The following is a 10,889-nucleotide window of genomic DNA, read 5'->3' on the forward strand; positions in this document are numbered from 1 at the left end:
GACTACGATCCAGCCTACTGTGTAATCAAAACGAGACATTTTGGTCTCAAGGAAGCTGTATCTGACCAAAGTAGTAAGTTTAAAGATTGTTGTCTTTTTTTCATCCATATTTTGCAACTTTAGGAATGTTGACATTTCAATTTGTGAAGAAATTTATTCGTGAGCGCTCTCGCCGGTCGTCCAGAGACCCAGGTCCTCTGGCCCCCATGCTCACCAGTCTCGGCTCGTCCACAAATCTATATCTCTTTAGACTTAGACTACTTAGAATAGAAGACTGACCTCTGAAACTCCCCCCCCGCCTCCAAATAAAAAAAAAAACAAAAACAAAACAAAAACAAAACAAACAAACAAACAAAGAAAAAAAAAAAAAAAAAAAAAAAAAAAAAACAACCCAAAACAAACAAGAAACAACAAACAAAAACAAACAACAAACAAAAACAAAAACAAAAAAAAACAAAAAAAAACAAACAAAAAAACAAACAACAAACAAAAAAAAAAACAACCCCCCCCTCACACTCATAAAACAAAAAAACAAAGCAAAAACAAACAAAACAATCAAACGTCCTGTACTGTTACTGTTACTGTCATTCATGTAATTTTGCCCCAGTTTAGAGAAATCTGTTTGCAAATTACCTGGATACTTGTAATTTTAAGGATGTATTTAAATGGCCCCTATTTAGAAATGTTTGTGAATAAGAAAAGGCCAGGCTTTTTCTTTATACACAGACACAGACACACTGCACATACATTTTTATGCAAAATGCCACACACTAGTCTAGTTGGGAAAAATGCCAAATAATCTGAAAAAAATGCCAGTAGTAATGTGTGTCCCAAATCAGTTAATGTGATATTTAATTAACACAAAGTGAAAGTAAACAGTGCTCAAATGACAAATCTAACAATTAAAAAGGCAAATGGCATCTATGAAATGCAAGTTTTTGACATTATAGTATTATAAACTGAAAACGTCAAACAGGCGAATCTGTTTATTTCTTTTTCAACCAGTAAGCAACTTGTTATTTGTGATTTAATCTACGCGAAACAACAATCAAAATCCATCCTCTCTGCCGGCTTTTCCTCTTGAGAACCATTTTTCTCTCTTCTGTTCAATTATCACTTTCACACCCTTTAACACAGAGTCCCAAAATTGTGTGCACTTCAATTAACAAATCACACGCTCCGCTGATAGTAAGATCACATTGTCTAAGTCCATTACTATTACAAATCGTCCATTTCATCATCAGGTGAGCAATCATAGTCCCCGAGCCAAACCGGTGGCCTGCGCGTCCTTGTCCCAACCCGTCTCAATCCGCCAACTTTTCCAATTTCATCTTTTTGCTATGCTCTACATGGATTCACTTCTTCATCGACTCCTGGTCGCCTGAAACCTGTGCTCTCTACACTTTCCTCAACGTCTTCTTCCTCCGATCTCTGAATTTCACCTTATCTTTTCTCACCATCACTTTCCTCCAATCACTGAATGTCAAACGCCCATTGTGGCCTGGTGATGTTCTCCACATTGTCTTCACTTTCTGCTTCAACGACACTCCGTATATCCAACACGTGTCGTGGTATACCATCAACATCAACATTATTAATTGAATTTATTTCAGTCACAGAGTACCCTTTTCCCACTTTGACGTACATCTGGCATGAGGCGGTTTCACCCAAACTCTCTCATCAACCTTGAATCTTCCACTCACTCTATCACTGTCATTACTAGGAGCTTCATTCTCGGCAATCTGATTATCTCTCCACTCGTACTTATAGTTATACATCACACGAAACGGCACAGTCTCCCCATCAATATGCGCCTGGGTGTAGAATTATACCAATTAAAACAGCCTTCATGGGTGAAATGTTTGTAATTGTCCAACTTTCACAGCCATATATAACAATACTGACCATACATAGGCCTTCAAAACACTATGTTTTGTTGTGATTGAGATATTGTGGTTTTGAAAATTAGACTCATTTTATTAAAACTATCTTTAGCTATTGCAATTCTTCGTTTTATTTCTGTGATACATCTGCCATCTGAAGTTATTATGTATCCAAGATATTTAAATGTCTTAACTTGTTTTATAGTTTCTCCTTTGCTTATTAAGTTACATGTTGGATTATTTCTCTCCTTGATACAACCACGCATCTTCTGATTAACCACTTCCAATGTTGGAAAAAGCACTCGCTGGTACCAGGCTGTTGACATCACGAGAAATGAATATGTGCACATTATTTTATTAAATGCAAATTTGAGATTTTACAAAGCAAAATATATACTTCAAAAGGCATCATTCATTTTCTCAGTAAGCTGTCTTGAATCCAATTTCACAGTTTATAAGGCACCCCATTTGTAAGATAACTTTTACAATATCTGTTCCTGTCTATTGCCAGATGCTCATTATAATCTGAGTTTGATATGTGAGTAAACGCTTCATCAAGGGTCATCATTTGGTCACTTTCCATATCCAGTGTTACTTAAGAGGCAGTTCTGACTTGTCATCAGTGTCATTCTTTACATATCTAATCAACTTTCAGAAGCTCTCATATATAAGAAAAAAAATGCTGTCAGTATTTCCTAACAGATTTTCTTTTGTATTTTCCCAGTGGGCAAAAGTCTGGTAAAAATGGATGAAGCTATTGGCTTAAGGCAGCAGTGACATTGTGTCCAATTTTGCACCCTGTGACATACATCCTTTTTCAAATGTCTTCGATCATTCAAACTTCTGAGGCCACAGAGGCTGTCAACAATTTGATGTTTTTATCACGCCAGACTGATATATCGCCTACAACCAGTGGTCCAGAACATGACAATCGTGTTGATGAGTCTACAGTATTTAGTATTAGTAGTGAATCAATTCCTTCTCACACATTTTCAGCCAGTGTTAAGTCTACCACAGTATCATCTAGTCCTGGAACCAGTGGCATGAAAATCGTAAGAGTTGTGAAAACTCCTGCTGATGCTGTTGAGAAAGGTTATGGGAGGTATCAGTGCTCTGTTTGTAGTAATACTAATAATAACACAAGCGATCTTTACAGTCACATGAGAATTGCACACAAAGAGTACACCATTCAAAAAACCATGATCTCCAGTTCAAACCGAAATTCAGGTTATAAGATTTCTGAATCTTTGAAAAGTGTTCAAAAGAAAAAAATGGTCTATGTGATAAAATCATCAGTGAGGGAAAGGAAGATGGGAAAGAAAAGGTACAAATGCTCAGCATGTTCTTTTTCCAATGATACTTGGAGCTGCGTTTACAATCACATGAAAAGCAACCACCAGGGGCATGTCATGAAGAAACTAGACAATAAATTCTGTAAATATGAAGGTAGAAATGATGATGGTGCAGATAGTGGAAATGCCTCCATGGCAACAGTTGAAGAGGCAATAATAGAAGTGGAGAGAGATCAAAGCAAGCATCAGAATGTTGTCCCTGAAATATCCAGCAAAATAACATGTAATTTGTACAGAAATGAAGACCGTGCCATTGAGAATTTCTCCCATCAAGACACGACTTCTTGTCAGAAACGAGCAACAGAGGCCAATGCCATCAGGACCACAGGCAAAATTGTCAGAATTGAGAAGAGTTCTATTGAAGATATTGCAAAAGGAGCAAAACGTTACCAATGCTCAGAGTGTGGAAAAGGTAGTGATAGCACTGGCAATCTTTACGCTCACATGAATATTTCTCATCCTGAGTGTGTAGTCCAACAAATCAAAAAACCTGTCCAAAAACTTGCTCCATCAAATACAAATGAAAAATTTGTCAGGGCCCTTTCTGCCACTTCTTCCAAAGGTAAAACTTTATATAAGTGTTCACAATGTCATTTAGTTAATCCTTACACTGGTAATTTGTATCGGCACATGAGACATTTTCACAAGGGTTTCACCATAATTAAAAGACTTTCTTGTGAGAGGTTGAAAAATCTTAATAGGCAAAAAAGAAAGATCCTTGAAGAGACAAGTTCCCCTTCGGACAATAATGATGCTAACATGAAAATTGTGGGTTTCACTGAAGGCATTGACTCAAGAGGTGATTTCCTGTCATATGAATGTTGTGTGTGTATGGAAACATTTCGTACCTGCAAAGAACTTGATATTCATGTCAAATGTCATGGAGAAGAAAATTCCACGGAAATGTCTGGGCTGAATAGTGATTATGGAGAAGGGGGAAGAGAAGGATGTAGGGATGAAAAAATTTCAGAGGAAGGAGAAGTTATCAATGGGATTAAGAGGCCGGCAATGGATGAGGATATTCCACAAGAAAGTGATGGATGGGATGAAGAATTGTCAATGGAAATAGAGGGAGCTGGTGTTGATGATAACATAAACGGCAAAGGGCATATAGATAGCCTTGTCATACATGGTAACAATATGAAACAGTCGCATAATGCTTTGCACAAAGCTGCCCATACTTCTTTAGTGAGTGAGAGCATTGAAATTGGAATGAGTGGAGTCTCTCCCAGTTCGAATAAGTCCGATTCCCTCTCCTTCCGTACACTACCAATATCAAGTTGCTTCAGAGATTCTAGTCGGAAGTTTACATTTGTTAGTAATGAGTCAAAGTCAAAGGCTATTCACAGCAAACATGCCCGCACAGTGAAAATTATTAAGACAACTCCAGAAGAAAGAGGAAATGGAATGGATATGTATTATTGCTCTCTTTGCAATAAAACAGGTAACACCACAGGCAACCTTTACAAACACATGAGAAAGAATCATAAAGGTTTCGTTATAGAAAAGATATCAGATTTGTCTCATCCTCGAACTTCTCAGACTGATTCTACAGTTTGTATAGCATCAATTCCTTTTCATAGCAAAAATGCCGGCACTGTGAAAATTATTAAGTCTTCTTTAGAAGAAAGAAGAAATGGAAAGGAAATGTATCGTTGTTCTCTCTGCAACAAAACGGGTAACCACACAGGCAACCTTTACAGACACATGAGGAATAGGCATGAGGGATTTTATATAGAAAAGATAATCACTTTGTCCTCACATGGTACTTCTCAGACTTATATATCTACAACCAGTGGTCCAGAGCATGATGATTGTAGTGATAATTCTATAGTGGTTAGAAGTGAGTCAATGCCTGCTGACAGCAAACACGCTCGTACTGTGAGAATTATCAAGACTTCCCATGAGAACAGAAGAAATGGAATGAAAATGTATCATTGTTCTCTTTGCGGTAAAACAAGTAATCACACAGGCAACTTGTACAGTCACATGAAAATTAATCATGAGGGTTTCATCATAGAAAGGATATCAGAATTGTCCTCAATTGAAACTATTCCGACTGATACATCAAATACAACCCGTGATCCAGAGCATGATTATTGTGATGATGATTCATTAGAAGTTAGTGGTGAATCAATGCCTTCTCATATATCAACTGCAATCAGTGGTCCAGACCATGATGATTATGGTGACGAGTCTTTAGAAGTTCGTAGTGAATCAATGCCTTCTCACAGGACAGACAATCGCACTGTTAAAATTATCAAGTCTTCTTTAGAAGAAAGAAGAAATGGAAAGGATTTGTATCGTTGTTCTCTCTGCAATTTAACAGATAACCACACAGGCAACCTTTACAAACACATGAGGAATATTCATGAGGGTTTCCATGTAGAAAGGATACAAGATTTAGTTAAAACACCAAAGACTTTTCCTACCAAGATTGTCGGCACTGTGAAAATTATCAAATCTTCTGTAGAAGAAAGAATAAATGGAAAGGATATGTATCGTTGTTCTCTCTGCAATTTAACAGGTAACAGCACAGGCAACCTTTATAAACATATGAGGCTTAGTCACAAGGGCTTCCGCGTTGAAACGATAACTGAGTTATCCAGTTGTGATACTTCCCAGATGAAGAACGTGCCAGCAATTAGAGGTTCAACCCTTGGCACATGTCCTGGTGATAAGATTGTCAAGGTGATTCAAACTCGGGAAAACCAGAAAACAGGGGTTGAAGATACATATCATTGTTCGGAGTGCAGTTATGCCAGTGATTCCCTGTCCAATATCTACAATCATATGGCACGTGATCATAAAGGTTTTATTATAGAGAAGATTAAAGAAATAGAGGATAGCAGTGATAGAATGAGAGAGGCAGGGGAATGGCCATCACCTCCAGATGTAACTGATGACATTGGTGAAAGTGATAAAATAGGGGAGGTTATCAGAACTTCTACAATTGAGAGGAGGAGTGGTGTAAAAAAGTATCGATGTCCCCTGTGCCAATACACAAGTAATGAAGATGGCAACATAAATGAACACATGAGGCAATCACACAAAGGCAATGTCGATAAAAAACTCTCGGAGAGTAGGACTAAGTGCCACGGTATTTTTGATGACAAAAAAACTTTGAAGGATAGGGTAGTTCTTGCCATCAGGAAAGTCTACAAGGGCAGGTCATTCTATAAATGTTCTAAATGTGACAAAACTAATGAGAGTCTCAGCTATCTCTACAATCACATGAGGCGCTACCACAGAGAGTTAGATATTATTACGAGGACTGAACTCAGGAATATGATTATTGAGGATGATTTTATTGGTGGTGGTAAGGATGTTGATAGTGATGGTGATAATTTCGAACAGACTGTTGGTGACTCTTCAGCAACATTTGAGTCGTTTGAGTGTTCTGTATGCATGGAGGCATTTTCTTCCTGCGTCGATCTTGATGCACACACTGAGAATCAGCATTCATGACGATTTTAAACTTTTATCATTGGGGCCAATCCCTATTTTATTCCGAACACTTGTAGTGTGTGCCATAATCCATCATGCCACACCCTATATAAAGCCTTCCTAAAGTCAATAAAATTATTTAAGAGATATCTTTGACTTTGCATATTTTTAAAATTAGGATTCTACAGTTAAATATTTGCTTGACAATTCTTCTGTAAAGTCTGAAACCCGCTTTTTCCTCTGCAAAATTTTCTTCCATTTCATATTTCAGATGGTTGAGTATTATTGTTCGTAATATCTTTCCTACATGGCATATCAGGCTGATTGTCCTATAGTTTTGACATTGTTAGGAGTTGCCTTTCTTGGGGAGTGGGATGCTAAGAGAATCAACATTTTATTGACCCTGTCGTCTGTCAGATTTTTTTTTTACATAAGCTTGTCATGATGTCAGTGAGATTGTCACCTCCATGTTTTATGTCTTCTGCTGGGATGTAATCCACTCCAGGAGATTTATGGTCGTTTGGGTTCTGTTCTGGATTATATTTGTGTCAGGATTAATTTGGTGGTTGTATAAATCCCTTGCAGTTTTCTGTCCATCTATCAAGAATTGCATTTTCACCAAAAGCTTCACTTTGTTGTCTTCAATAATTGATGTCCTGGTACTGGTAGTGTGATGGCTAGTTAAGCGTTTCAGGGTACTGTATGCTTTCTGGCTGCTTCCTTTTGTCATCTCGTTTACAATGTGATTGCATTGTTCTATGGCACTTCTTATCCTTTTCCGAACAAGGTTGTTTGCACCATCTTCATTGATGTACTTTGTATTCTTTAACTATCTTCTCTTCTCTCAAAGGTTTAGAATTTCGCTTGAGATCCATGGATTGTGAATTTTCCTTTCTTTATCTGCTGAATCATGAAGATTTGATTGATTTTCCCTAATATCATTTATATCAAGGTTGACTACACTGACGGCTGCAAATTTCCCTCCAATCTCTGATTGAAAGGCTTTGTGAATTGCTGGGTCTTTTAGTATTTCTAACTCAAATTTATTTCGTTGTTTGATTAGTTGGCTCTTATGTCTTAATTTTATTTTCATGGTAAGAAGCACTTGGTCATGATCGTTGCCTATGTCTGCTCTAGGATAGGTCCTTGTTTTTGCAAGGTGAATATTGGATTTGAATTGTATTTGTCTGATAATGCGTTTTTTCATCAGGGGCATGTCATGTGGTTCTTCTTTATGTCTTGTATGGGTATATTGTTTTCGGTTGGGAGGCGTTTATTTATTGCAAATTATAGGAGCCGTAGGCCCCTATCATTGGTCTCCCCACATCCAAATCTTCTGACTGTTCCTGCCCAAAGTTTGAAAGATTCTGGGCCAATTTTGTCTTTCAAATGTAATGCGATTTGGAATGTTTGTTGTTCCATAAAACATTTTGTTTTCGTGCCGATAGTTACATAGTGCTTGCGTCTTGTCTATTGCACTCAATAGTTGAAGGGGGAGGGGATACTTAAGTACCGACATCCTGGGTGGGCAGGGGGGGGGGGGGGGTACATTCTGTGTCTTCTATTCCTTATATCTATTTTTCAACATGCTTTCTGTTTTTGTCTTGAATGAGATTACTTGGTTTTGTCCTGGCCCTGGCCGGAGTCCTAGCTGGGTGGGAAACAGTCAAATGCATAGTTATTGTTTTGGGAGATTATATTTTTTTCCTTGTAAATGATCTCTCTGTTATGTATTATTATATTTGTTATTTTGAAGGTATAATGTAAACATTTGAGTGTATTCCTCTTTGTTGGATTTTGTGCTTGTGTCCGAATGAGACTTATAGGTGATCTCAAACTAAGTACATTGGTGGTGTGCTCTTGGAATCTACATCTGATCCCTATTTGCTCCCAGTTCCCCGATGTCTTACTTTTTCTTGGGTGCTTTAATTGAAATTCTAGAACTTTTTACCATCCCATATTTTCGTCCTTTTTACTGGCGCTGATATAACCTAAATGTGTTGCAAGCGCCGTAAAACCCTTAAAAACAAAAACAAAACAAGTACCGACATCTAATGTCAAGTTCCAAGAAAGGAAAGACATTTTGCCTTTATTATATTTTAAAAAAATTGCCTTAAACAGACAAAATTGCAGCGTTTAGCGGCTAAATTAGAATTTGTGGTTTTTTGCGGTCAATGGTAAAATTTGTGACAGCGAAAAAACGTCGGGGACAGATATATGCCAAATTGCTTTAAAATTCAAATTATACTCTCAAGTTGTTTTGTTTCATATTCGGTTGAACATGGTATCTATTCTTAATATTATTATCAATTGATTACAAGCATTAGCCCAATGCAAAGGGATCATAATTTAGTAACAATACATTTTGTAAAAGACATATTGAGGCCAGCACCGTTTTACTTTGGCTTTTAATGTTTTCCAACATGCTATCTGTCTTTGTCTTGGAATGATATTGTGTACTCGGCTTTGTCCTGGGACTGGCCGGATTCCTTGGGCTGGGAGGGAAAGAATCAAATGTTCAGTTATACGTAATATAGTAGTTTTGGGATATGATAAACATTGTTTTTTCCCCCCTTGTAAATATGCTCTGTTAAAGTAGCCTACTGTCATATTTTTAAAAATTAAAAATTTTAGTGGGGACCTCTTGGTGGGGTTTTTGGACTTCCCATTTTATATTTTTGTGCATTTGCATATTCATATATATATATATATATATATATATATATATATATATATATATATATATATATATATATATATATATATATATATATATATATATATTATTTTTTAAAATATTTACCACAATGTTTGAGACAGTCTACATTAATGTTTCAGACTTAATTTGCCATCGTCAGGTCTGAGTTGTTTTGTCAACAAAACAACTCAGTCCTGACGATGGCAAATTAAGCCTGAAACATTAATGTAGACTGTCTCAAACATTGTGGTAAATATTTTAAAAAATAATAATTCGCTCCATTACTACATGTCGAGCACTTTTCGTACCATATTTGTATCAAACACGATTCAATATATATATATATATATATATATATATATATATATATATATATATATATATATATATATATATATATATATATATATATATATATATATATATATATATATATATATAGTTGGAGGGGAAGGGGTAATTAAGTACCGACATATATATATATGTATACATTGTGGCCATAGATTCTCAACTTTGTGTTTATACATTTTCATACATGCCACGTCTGTAAACGAATTTCAATTTTTTTGCATGAATAAAGTATATATTATTATTATTATTATTATTATTATTATTATTATTATTATTATTATTATTATTATTATTATTATTATTATTATTATTATTATTATAATTATTATTATTATTATTATTATTATTATTATTATTATTATTATTATTATTATTATTATTATTATTATTATTATTATTATTATTATTATTATTATTATTATTATTATTATTATTATTATTATTATTATTATTATTATTATTATTATTATTATTATTATTATTATTATCATTATTATTATTATTATTATTATTATTATTATTATTATTATTATTATTGGATAGGGAGGTTACTTGCTGTGTCTTCTACTCCCCCCCCCCCCCCCCCCCTCCATCCGTTTTAAAGCAATTTGGCATATATCTGTCCCCGACGTTTTTTCGCGGTCGCAAATTTTACCATTGACCGCAAATGTATACATTGTGGCTATAGATTCTCAACTTTGTGTTTATACATTTTCATGCATGCCACATCTGTAAACGAATTTCCATCTTTTTTTGATGAATAAAATATATTAATATTATTATTATTATTATTATTATTATTATTATTATTATTATTATTATTATTATTATTGTTATAACTATTATTATTATTATTATTATTATTATTATTATTATTATTATTATTATTATTATTATTATTATTATTATTATTATTATTATTATTATTATTGTTATTATTATTATTGTTATTATTAAATTATTATTATTGGACATGGAGGTTACTTGCTGTGTCTTCTACTCCCCCATATCCGTTTTCAAACTTGCCTTTAAATTGTCTTTTCATAACAAACCAATCCAAAAAGAACGCTCACAAATGTGCAGTCGAGGTTTTTATAATGCGGTCGCCCATGCCTCCTCCCCTCCCCACCCATATATTGCTGCCTTGTACAAGTAAGA

General features: G+C 35.0%; 1 protein-coding gene across 1 annotated transcript in view; it reads left to right on the forward strand.

Annotated features, from left to right (window-relative positions):
- LOC144974557 (uncharacterized) overlaps positions 1-10,889 on the forward strand; it is a 27,370-nt gene continuing 16,481 nt past the window's right edge. The window contains exon 1 of the mRNA XM_078917535.1: positions 1-73. The gene's annotated coding sequence lies outside the window, so the exon portion shown is untranslated. The remainder of the gene's footprint in view (positions 74-10,889) is intronic.

The sequence above is a fragment of the Berghia stephanieae genome, chromosome 6, assembly GCF_034508935.2.
Source record: "Berghia stephanieae isolate SIO BIC M18660-M18661 chromosome 6, UCSD_Bste_1.3, whole genome shotgun sequence".
In the NCBI taxonomy this organism is placed as follows: Eukaryota; Metazoa; Mollusca; class Gastropoda; order Nudibranchia; family Aeolidiidae; genus Berghia; species Berghia stephanieae.